The sequence below is a fragment of the Bolinopsis microptera genome, chromosome 5, assembly GCF_026151205.1.
Source record: "Bolinopsis microptera isolate Bmic1 chromosome 5, MBARI_Bmic_1.0, whole genome shotgun sequence".
Lineage (NCBI taxonomy): Eukaryota > Metazoa > Ctenophora > Tentaculata > Lobata > Bolinopsidae > Bolinopsis > Bolinopsis microptera.
Window position 1 is genome coordinate 5,219,105 of NC_087076.1, and position 12,338 is coordinate 5,231,442.

General features: G+C 38.9%; 1 protein-coding gene across 1 annotated transcript in view; it reads right to left on the bottom strand.

The window, feature by feature from the left end:
• Positions 1–12,338, bottom strand: part of LOC134815847 (uncharacterized) — a 305,237-nt gene that overhangs the window by 200,180 nt on the left and 92,719 nt on the right. The gene's annotated exons all lie outside the window — the stretch shown is intronic.

Below are 12,338 nucleotides of genomic sequence, written 5' to 3' on the forward strand. Positions count from 1 at the left end.
TAACGAGATATTGGCGAAAAACTGTCTCGATCACGTGATATGAATGTATATAGTAGAGGCTCTTACGGGCATTGTCTGCTCGATACGTTAGGGACCCCAGATACACCTTACTAGACGTATTTTTGACCGTAGAATCGATTGAAAGTGGTTTCAAGATGATTGGACTGATTGTTCTGGGGTAAAATCGCAAAAAACCGATTTTTGGGCCAAAAATAGGCCAAAAAACCATGTTTTTTGATATTTTGAGCAAGTTAATTTTGTTGGCATGTCGGCAAAACTTGCATAAAGATAGCTAAAAGACAGCCGCACAAGATTGTATAAAAATAAAACAAATCCCTCTATTTGTTCTGAGGTAAAAATCCAAAAAAGTGGTAAAAATTTTGACTTTTTTGCTTGAAGTTTGAATAATTTTTTGCAGTTGTATTAAATCAACCCAAAAATAGTCACATCGTGTTTGCCTAAATTTTTCCTTTCCGAGAAGTACCCACTTCATATACTTTATCGAAGTTTGAATATTGTCACTCCGCAAGCGTTTTTGCCAAATTTTCGACGCGCACTACGCGCAAAAGCATTTAGTTGTTATCAATTGGCACCCGCGCGTTCATCATAAATTTCAAACAGCTATAACTCAGCGAGATTATGTCCGTTCTAGCTCATATTTTCACACTAAATAGAAAATAATGTGATCTTATTGCTGACAAAATATGAATATAATTACTCTATTTGCCTTAGAGTAATAGACTGTCAAAGTTTAAAACGCGCATTGGTATAGCACGTGACTAATAAGGCCAAATTTATACTTCTTAACATATTATCGATCCTTAGACATCATACTGGGTGATACCTTAGCACCTTACCTCTTTGCAATAGTCATCGACTAATGTATGAGGCAAGCCATAGGCGATGATGCGGAGCGACTTGGACTCACCCTCGAACGTAGAAAAAGCAGAAGAGTGGGGCCCAAGATCATCACCGATGTGGACTTTGCAGATGATATAGCACTTATATCTGAGGACATGGACAAGGCTAACGAGTTCCTGCTCAGAGTAGAATCGGCGGCAGCAAGCGTGGGACTACACATAAACGAAGGCAAGACCAAGGTCATGACACTGAATATGGAGGATCGATCTAGCGACCTACAAAGTCGATCCGGGGAAGCCATAGAAAATGTAGATGATTTCATCTACTTAGGCTCCTGGATTGAGAGCACAGATAGGGAGATAAGGGTTAGAAAGGGAAAAGCGTGGGGTGCCCTACATAGACTGAAGGATATCTGGAAATCCAAACTCTCAAAGAGCCTAAAGATTAGATTGTTCATAGCGGCTTGTGAATCAGTACTGCTCTACGGATCAGAAACCTGGACACTGACAAAGGCTCAAGAGAAAAGTTTGGACGGGACATACACAAAGATGTTGCGTATGGTGCTGGGTATCTCATGGAAGGACAAGGTCAGCAATATAACTTTGTATGGTAGCCTCCCAAGGCTGTCAAACAAGTTACGAAGCAGGAGATTAAAAATGGCGGGACACTGCATCCGACATCCTGAGCTACTTGCCAGTGATTTAGTCTTATGGGAACCTACGCACGGTAGAGCACAGCAAGGCCGACCAAGACAAAGCTACTTGTCTATGTTACTGAAGGAAGTTGGGACAAACTCTAAAGAGGAACTGCGAACCCTGATGCGGGACAGGGATATATGGAGGGGGTTTTCTGGCGTAGATCGGACTTAGCTCCGACATAGTAGTAGTAGTAGACATCATACTATTGTGTCCAATTAGCGGTTAGGTCTCTAAACTCGTAGCAGAAAACACGTCTTTTTGCCCGTAAGAGCCTCTACTAATAAGGAAATTAGTCTTATTTTTCGTTAGGGTTAGGATTTCAGCATATGCTTTTGTTAAGGATTGGGATCAGATTAGAGGGATAGGGTTTCGAATCGCTCCTACTAAATCGCTCGCCCTAATTTTAAGAAAATTCTTGTGAAAAGGCCCGTTGGGTGTAAAATTGATCTGAATAGTGAATTGGTGTATTTTTGGACGCTCCGAATCACCCCTCATGACGTAGGGTAAAAATGCTTCCACGGAGAGTCATGGGCAAAAAACCATTTTTAGTAAAACATGAATTCGATTGTTTAGGGCTCGGGTTAGGGTTAGGGTTCTGGTAAGGGTTATGGTTAGCTTCGGGGTTATGGTTGGGATTATGGTTTATGTAAAATCGTTTTGTACGGCTGCAAAATCATAAAAACCAAAGTCACGTGAAATTTTTGGGCGAGCGAATTAGTAAGAGCCAACTAGAGAATGGGTTGAAAATGTCACGTTAACGGGTGATACTCGTAAAATATCTGTTCCATATATTGGACCGAGTCCAACTCGGCGCGCGTCCTGGTAGGTTGTAAACCTACAAATGTCACGTGACAGTTACAGTGTAGAGTGAATCGTGATTAATCATCATCCCTTATCACCTCTCTTTACCTGGGGACCACAGGCTATTATGTTCATAAAAATTGCTTTTAGTTTTACTGATTCGCTCGCCCAAAAATTTCACGTGACTTTGGTTTTAATGGTTTTGCAGCCGTACAAAACGGTTTTACATAAACCTTAATCCTAACCCTAACCATAACCCCGAAGCTATCCATAACCCTTACCACAATCCTAACCCTAACCCGAGCCCTAAACAATTGAATTCATTTTTACTAGCCTGTCACGTGACCAAATCGGTTTTTTGCCCATAACTCTCCAGGGAAGCATTTTTACCCTATGTCATGGAGGATGATTCGGAATCAGCGTCCAAAATACATCGATTCGGATCAATTCTATACCCAAAAGGCCTTTCTATAAGAATTAAAAAAAAAAGGTTTGGGCGATTGATTTAGTAGGAGCGCATAAACATAGTGATAGAAATTCAATGACAGGTTGAGCGCCGCCCAGTAAGTGTAACTCTATAGTGCGCGAAAAGTGGTATACAATTACATGTATCAATGCAGTTGCGTAGTACATCGCATTACAACTTTGTGACTCAGGAGGAGACACTCACTTCGCGCATGTTGGGCCGGGATAGTGAAAATAACTGAGTGTCATGCATCACTATTATTATTATTTTTAATGATCATCATGCTTTACTCCATGAGTCCATGACATGAGTGAAAAGGGTAATGGATGGAGTTTAACTGAATTGAGTTACGATCTGAATTCGCGTTATAATAGTAGAGGCTCTTACGGGCAAAAAGACGTGTTTTCTGCTATGAGTTTAGAGACCTAACTATTAATTGGACACAATAGTATAATGTGTAAGGATCGAGAATATGTTAAGAAATATAAATATAACCTTATTAGTCACGTGCTATACCTATGCGCGTTTTAAACTTTGACAGTCTATAACTCTTAGGCCTATATAGTAATTATCTTCATGTTATGTTAGCAATACCATCACATAGTTTTCTATTTGGTGTGAAAATATGAGCTAGAACGGACATAATCTCGCTGAGTTATGGCTGTTTGAAATTTATGATGAACGCGCGGGTGCCCATTGATAACAACTAAATGCTTTTGCGCGTAGTGCGCGTCGAAAATTAGGCAAAAACGCTTGCGGAGAGACAATATTCAAACTTCGATAAAGTATATAAAGTGGGTACTTCTCGGAAAGGAAAAATTTAGGCAAACACGATGTGACTATTTTTGGGTTGATTTAATACAACTGCAAAAAATTATTCAAACTTCAAGCAAAAAAGTCAAAATTTTTACCACTTTTTTGGGTTTTTACCTGCACTAAAATAGAGGGATTTGGTTTATTTTTATACCATCTTGTGCGGCTGTCTTTAAGCTACCTTCGTGCAAATTTTGCTGACATGCCAACAAAATTAACTTGCTCAAATTATCAAAAAACATGCTTTTTTGGCCTATTTTTGGCCCCAAAATCGGTTTTTTGCAATTTTAACCGCACTAACTCAGTCCAATCATCTTAAAACTACTTTTAATCGATTCTACGGTCAAAAATACGTCTAGTAAGGTGTATCTGGGGTCCCTAGCGTATCGAGCAGACAATGCCCGTAAGAGCCTCTACTATAAAGCAACATGGGCAACATGGGAACTGAAACATTATCAATTATATTTTCTAACACCAATTGGCGTTAAATTGTAAATAAAAAAGAAGCGTATAAATAAGATCAAAGAGTTAAAATACAGAATCTTTAAAAAGCTACGTTATGTGGTATAATTTATGTACATTTAGTCGCATTTACACTTACAAAACACATGTGATAGACGTGCTTCGATTGTCCGAACTCATAATATTTGACCAATCTAACTGTCACCGCGATGTAGCTAATTTGGGCTGAATTTAACACTGTCAGAAGTTGGCTACATTTTGATTACAGTTAGACTATCTTCATTAGGTTTTCTGGCCAAATGAAAACATGCAACTGATTAACGCACGCGCGCATACATTATGTTAAATATTCGTTACAGATTACACCACTGCAAACTCTCAAATGTTATTACTGCAGCTTTAACTCTGTATCGTAAGAACAGTTTATTTGGTAATAATTCAATAATATTGGTGCAGTTAGTCTAAAAGTTATGCATTTTGTTTGTCAGGAAACTCCTTTAGAGTTTGTTTGATGACTGGACCGAAAGAGAACTTTCTGAACACCTTTACTCCAAGAAGACTTGCCATTGCTTTACCATAACTTTGCATATTTTGCCACTGCCACTCGATCGTTCGGCAACTTGGTCGTTTACCACCTGACAGTCTATGCAACGTCTATGCAACGTCCGTGCAACAACAAAAGAACCGTCTATGCAACGTCTATGCAACGTCCCTGCACAATGAACACTCTATGCACACTCCCTGCACGGTCAGTCTATGCAACGTCTATGCAACGTCTATGCAACGTCTATGCAACGTCCCTGCACAGTACCATATGAACACCGGCTACTAGCCGGCTACTAACCGGCTAGTAGGGAGTGTGCATAGAGTGTTCATTGTGCAGGGACGTTGCATAGACGTTGCATAGACGGTTCTTTTGTTGTTGCACGGACGTTGCATAGACGTTGCATAGACTGTCAGGTGGTAAACGACCAACTTCCCATCTTCTAACATCGTTCTGGTTCAGTTGGTGCACCTTTGCAAGCCTGCCAAAGAAGATTATTATAAGTCAACTAACTGATCAAGGTTTTATATTATATATTTGTATTTAGCACATGATACTGGCTTTCATTTCTTAACTTGGTGTCAGAAGAAGAATGATGATGAACATACCACCCCCACCGGCCTATCATCCACCAGCGCCGATACAAGACTATACAAAGCAGATGGATATCTTTATACAGATTAAATTATCAGAGACAGATTGGTATGCGGCATATATTGTTGTACCACAAAAAGTCGCTTGTCTAAAGAACATAACTTTGATTTAGTGACAGCACTAGAAATGGTCAGGCCGATAGAAGTTGCAGCAATTAAAAAATCAAAGAAGAAAAAGAAGACTAAACATCAAATGTTAGTTAATAGTAGTACGGAGATCCCAGAGAGGGGAGTTAGCACATAAAATATCAACTACTTCGGTCTGAAGTGAGGGTTGCAAGATTGTATGAACGGAGGGTCTGAAACAAACCTAATTTAAAGATAAGATGAGTCATAGTGAGTATCATCGCTGAGTTTTATCGTGATATATTGGGATTCAAGTTGAGACCGGACTTTACTGTTGATTCTATCAACAACCTTTACGCTAATAATTCCGTTGCAAAGGAGTTGAACAGAGTGCCGAGTGGTCTCCTCAGCAAGTACAGAGCCAGAAAACACAACGAATTTAAACAAGGAATCTACCTGCGAGGAAGCCTTGAACCAAAACCTCACTAGTGGAAATGATAATAAGATAATAAGAGTTATTGATTCTTTGGGGATGTACTTACAAAAGGTATCCCTGCAATAGTTGTTATTGTTATTGTATTTGTAAGTGGGGTACTGATTTGGAAGTTTTGTCCTCGTGGTTTTTGTGACCCGAGGCTTCTACCATAGTATGTGTAATGTGTGTAAGTGCAAGTTGGTGATCATATTGTTTTTGTATTCTAAATTAAAGATGATTGTCAGATAAAACCATTAAAAAAACTTCACTAGTGGAAATGATAATAAGATAATAAGAATTATTGATTCTTTAGTGTAGATTATTTTAATTTTTTATATCTATGGTTGATACATAATATTATATATGGTTGAAGGATCAACCATAATTTATTGATATTTTCGAATTATATTATTATGATAAAATAAATGTTTGTAATATCCTATTGAGGCACATGTCATCCCATCGCGGGTTTACTACTGCTACTACTACTACTACTAGGTGTATCTATTGCACCAAAATAAAAAAGATTTTAAAGCAAAGTATATGCCTTTTGAAGATGGGCAGAAAAGAATAGTACACTACAAATTACTACTACTAGAACAGGATGAGGATGGGTTTATCATCTCTACTGTACTGGTGCAATACTGAATACAGTACTAAGTGTATGATCCCCCCACAGTTCAGGGCCCTAAAACCGTATCACAAACATATCACTACAGCCCTAAGAAGACTCTCAAGATGTTCTATGATAATACAAGCTAAGTATCACCTGACGTCACACTCCCTCACGTGACGTCACACTCCCTCACGTGACGTCACGTAGCACAAACATATCACTACGGCCCTAAGAAGACTTTCAAGATGTTCTATGATTATACCGCATTTTTTATTGGGGAAATCAGAAGAGTCTGTGCGTGAGCCTGACTTGGAGCCTGCTATAAAAGTTGATGGATCTTATTATGAAGCAGAATCCGAACCAAAAAATCTGGAAAGTATTATTTTAATTATTTTAGATCATTTAATGTTAACAACTTGTAGGGTTCACTGAAAAAAGCCACTACAGGTAACTTTTGTCATTTGATGCAGTGGGTGGTTCTTTATATCTATAATTTGTTTATTAATAGGGCCTTATCTCAGGAAGAACTCAGAATAAAGAAAAGTGTAATAATCATTGATTATTGATGATTGATTAATGTAATTGATGTAATTAATCATTTCTATATTTAGGGTTTTACAACTTATGAACACATCGTTTCACTGGTCTTCTGATATATTACTATGGCGACGAGAGCAAGAGAACCTTGGTGTGGCAATGCAGATTACCTGGATAGCTGGATAGAACAGTTAGAGGAATCTTTCATCCTAGAAGATATTACAGATGACAGAAAGAAAGTAGCCTCATTACTCAGCTATATTGGAAGGTATGGTTATAATATACATATCATAACTATTAGTTATTAACTATCCTATGTCAGAGAAGCAATTATCGGTGATACATTATCTGCTTAGTTTCAAAATACCGTGTATTTCTCCTTGCGTATATGTCTAAGCGGTCGCGGTCCCGTTTCAAATAAACTACCGATACTTGACAGTAACCTATATCCGTAACCTAAATGCAGCAGCTTAACTTCACGGTTATTTCAGATCAGTTATGGTAACAGCAAATGAACACAGTCCTTGTATCTGGAATATGTTGTACGACGTATGCGCAATCAGAACAAAAGCGACTAAGCTTAAACAGATAAGAGATCGGGAGAGGTTGAGCGAGACCTATACTGCAGTTCTACTCTCTACCATATTATTCTTTAAACACGGCACATTGTCTGTCAGAAACGTTTATGTAAGTATCTTATCTTAAATCGCCCAAATATTTTAATGTGGGACCTTTTTATAAATTTAAACAAGCTTTTATTAACTGCTAGTTTAACCGGTGGCTACGGCCACTATTGCAGAATCTTTCATTCTAGAAGATATTACAGATGACAGCTATATTGGAAGGTATGGTTACGAGATGCTGAATAAGAAAAAGATAATTAGAAAAAGTGATAAGAATTGAAGAATGAAAAGAATGAATACAATTATGAATGAATATTTTATTTTTCTTAACTATATTTTTCTTTAAATCGGATGAACACTGTATTAATCATACATACGTAATATGATGATAATAAAAGAAATAAGATTATACATAAGTCTGCAGAATGCTTTCTTGTTCGACTAGTTCGATAAGAAGTGATATCATGCATTTTTTGCAGGCTTATCATGCCTGCAGGGAATAACAGCAGGGGTCGGGGAAGTAGGAGAGGTCGGGGTATAGCGACGTTTGGTGCAACAGCTAGAAGACGTAATCAACGTCGTAACAGACTAGCTAATGAGGCGGCAGAGGCAGCAGAGAAGAGAGCAAGACAGGTTGCGTCCCCTTTGCAAAGGAGTGAGTGGTCTCCTCAGCATGTACAGAGCCAGAAAACACAACGAATTTAAACAAGGAATCTACCTGTGAGGAAGTCTTGAACCAAAACCTCACTAGTGGAAATGATAATAAGATAATAAGAATTATTGATTCTTTGGGGATGTACTTACAAAAGGTATCCCTGCAATAGTTGTTATTGTTATTGTACTTGTCAGTGGGGTACTGATTTGGAAGTTTTGTCCTCGTGGTTGTTGTGACCCGAGGCTTCTACCATAGTATGTGTAATGTGTGTAAGTGCAAGTTGGTGATCATATTGTTTTTGTATTCTAAGTTAATGATCATTGTCAGATAAAACAATTAAAAAAAAAACTTCACTAGTGGAAATGATAATAAGATAATAAGAATTATTGATTCTTTAGTGTAGATTATTTCAATTTTTTATAACTATGGCAGTAGTAAACCATCGCGGGTTTACTACTGCTACTACTACTACTACTAGGTGTATCTATTGAACCAAAATAAGAAAGATTTTAAAGCAAAGTATATGTTACTTTTGAAGATGGGCAGAAAAGAATAGTACACTACAAATAAACAAATTACTAGAACAGAATGAGGATGGGTTTATCATCTAAAAAGTGTACTGGTGCAATACAGTACTAAGTGTATGATCCCCCCACATTTCAGGGCCCTAAAGCAGCAGCACAAACATATCACTACAGCCCTAAGAAGACTTTCAAGATGTTCTATGATAATACAAGCTAAGTATCACGTGACGTCACACTCCCTCAAATGACGTCACACTCCCTCACGTAACGTCACACTCCCTCACGTGACGTCACGTAGCACAAACATATCACTACAGCCCTAAGAAGACTTTCAAGATGTTCTATGATAATACAAGCTAGGTATCACGTGACGTCACACTCCCTCACGTGACGTCACACTCCCTCACGTGACGTCACACTCCCTCACGTGACGTCACGTAGCACAAACATATCACTACGGCCCTAAGAAGACTCTCAAGATGTTCTATGATAATACCGCATTTTTTATTGGGGAAATGAGAAGAGTCTGTGCGAGAGCCTGACTTGGAGCCTGCTATAAAAGTTTATGGGTTTTATTGTGAAGCAGAATGCGAACCAAGTCCTCTGGAAAGTATTATTTTGTTCTAGGACAAAAGCTACTAGAACAGCTTCATATGAGAGAGGAGAATGGTTGGAAATAAAGAATGTTAAATCATTTAATGTTAACAACTTGTGGGGTTCACTGAAAAAAGCCACTACAGGTAACTTTTGTCATTTGATGCAGTGGGTGGTTCTTTATATCTATAATTTGTTTATCAATAGGGCCTTATCTCAGGAAGAACTCAGAATAAAGAAAAGTGTAATAATCATTGATTATTGATGATTGATTAATGTAATTGATGTAATTAATCATTTCTATATTTAGGGGTTTACAACTTATGAACACATCGTTTCACTGGTCTTCTGATATTTTACAATGGCGACGAGAGCAAGAAAACCTTGGTGTGGCAATGCAGATTACCTGGATAGCTGGATAGAACAGTTAGAGGAATCTTTCATCCTAGAAGATATTACAGATCACAGAAAGAAAGTAGCCTCATTACTCAGCTATATTGGAAGGTATGGTTACGAGATACTGAAGAACATCTTAATACCGCTTAAGAAAATTAGAAATAAGAAAAAAATAATAAGAAAAAGATAATAAGAAAAAGTGATAAGAATTGAAGAATGAAAAGAATGAATACAATTATTAATGAATATTTTATTTTTCTTAACTACATTTTTATTTATATCGGATAAACACTGTATTAATCATACATAATATGATGATAATAAAAGAAATAAGTCTGCAGAATGCTTTCTTGTTCGACTTGTTCGATAAGAAGTGTTATCATGGAGATAAGGACTGCCAGAAATATAAAAGCCCCCCGACCCCCTTTATGACGCGGTTCCCCGGTCATTAATTTCACGATACATCTGCAGATCAGCAGATGTAGAAGTCTCTCTCTGTTTTGGTCAACGGTTTCTGGCCTCCTAGTGAAGAGGGAGGCCTTCTCGCCGTGCCCACAGAGTGTGACTCCTGCTAGCCACACTCCAGGACTCCCTAAGTATATACAAAAACATAGAATAATAGATATCAACGCAACAGACCTCTGGAGTCTCGAAGCTGTTACTACCTTGCTCAGAGCAAACCCACTTCAGATGTTCTTCTTTAGCGGGCAGGCGAGGGACTTCCGAGCATGGTCCACACCTGAATATGTATCACTATCTGAGATAGTCCTGTGTGGGTCTAGTGTATGATTGTTTATGAACCTTGGTGTATGTCCTAGATGCTTATCCAAATAGATCGTCTCTGTCAAACCTTGTTGACTGTTCCACGAATTTGATAATGTGGTCGAGTTTACTATTGATGGGTTCCTCAATTGTTAGGATGGGTTTACCAAATATCCTCATTCTAGTTGTCATCAGCTGGATGCATTCACATAGGAAGTGTTGTGATGTTTCTGCTTCCCCTGGGCACTGTTCACAGTCTTGTGTTTCGAAATTGGAGTTGTTTGCTACCGTCTGGAAGTATGCTAGTGGGCTGTGTCCTGATAGTAGCCATGTTAGCCATCTGATGTGAGTGCCTGTGATGTTAATTTTCTTGTACCTGTTTTTGTTGAGGAAAAATGTTAGTGGGGGTTTTCCTTTATCACTGAGTGCCACCTGTTTATACTTCTTGATAAGGAGATTGAAGAGATAATCTTTTATTTGGGTGTTGATTATAGTTCTTTACCGTATACTCCTTCATGTCCTGGAACAAAGTTCTACTCGATGAGAAAACCTAGCGAGTTGAGTTGGTCTGAGATGTTCAGAACGAACCTGGAGTTAAAATTGGTGCTGTTAAGGGCTTTAAATGCAGCCTGGGAATCTGAGAGGAATTTATGATTGATTGAGATCCTAAGTTATATCATTAGTCCAGATACTTGCCATGTATAACGCAAATAGCGGGTACGATTTCCTCAATGAACCTGAAGAAGGAATATCTGTCCTGAATTGATAACATGTAACGTCGAGCTTAAAAATGAATCAAAAGTTCGAGTAAATCGTTAAACGTTGTATGTCCTATTTGCATCCCCTAAGCATTGCATTGATGTTTATTCCTGGTCCGGTTAGCTTTGCGTCTCAGAACTAAAGAGGTCCACTATGCTTTAATGAGCTAAGCTGTCCACCAGGGTACTGTAGATCTAAGGGTTCCCCGTGTAATGGGGCAGGCTGTGATAAAGCATCTCTGTAGGATGTCCAAGATGAACTGATTCGAGTGTTGAGAACTTCCGCTGTAGAAACTGAATAGAACCAGAAAGGATGTCAGTCAAACTCTGCTGCTACTAGATGATTGTAGAGCGTCCAGTCACACTTCAATAAAGAGTGTGGCAAAGCTAACCCGGTCCCCTGAAAAGTGATTACTGGAGGAAGAAGTGCCAGGAATTCTCGTTATCAGTGTGTCCACGTAGTCAGAGTTGAAATCCCTAATTCTGTCTTATCACGAGCCTGTGTCTAGCGTGTGTCAGCCCTTACGCATTAGCTGTCTTAACTGAAAAGACCTGAAAAGTGGTTACTGGAGGGAGAAGTGCCAAGACTACTCATTATCAGTGTGTCCTTGTAGTCAGGATGAGCGAATTGGAATCCCTAGCTCTGTGGTGGGTGACTTCGATGGGACCTGAAAGCTGAAAGAGAATTTCCTGGTGATTTAATAGCTCTTAGAGCTAGGTATCTGTGTCTAACGTATCGTCATTTGTGTGTGTACTATCTTGTAACCTGATAACTGAAAGAGAAATTTCCTGGTGCTTGGTAGCTGTTATTGTTGACTTCCTGGTTCCCATGGGAACTTTGAGTTGGCAAGTCCCAACCTTAGTACTCAACAAGAGAGCACACCACCCGTTAGTGCCAACCAGGCCACACCACGTGGAGGTTCGGAGAGGATTTCGTGACCCAGATGTAGAAGTCAGATCACTGACACAACACTTGAGAGGCAGTGGGTAGCATTTCAAAGGCTTCCTCAATATGCCACACCTACCAGACTACT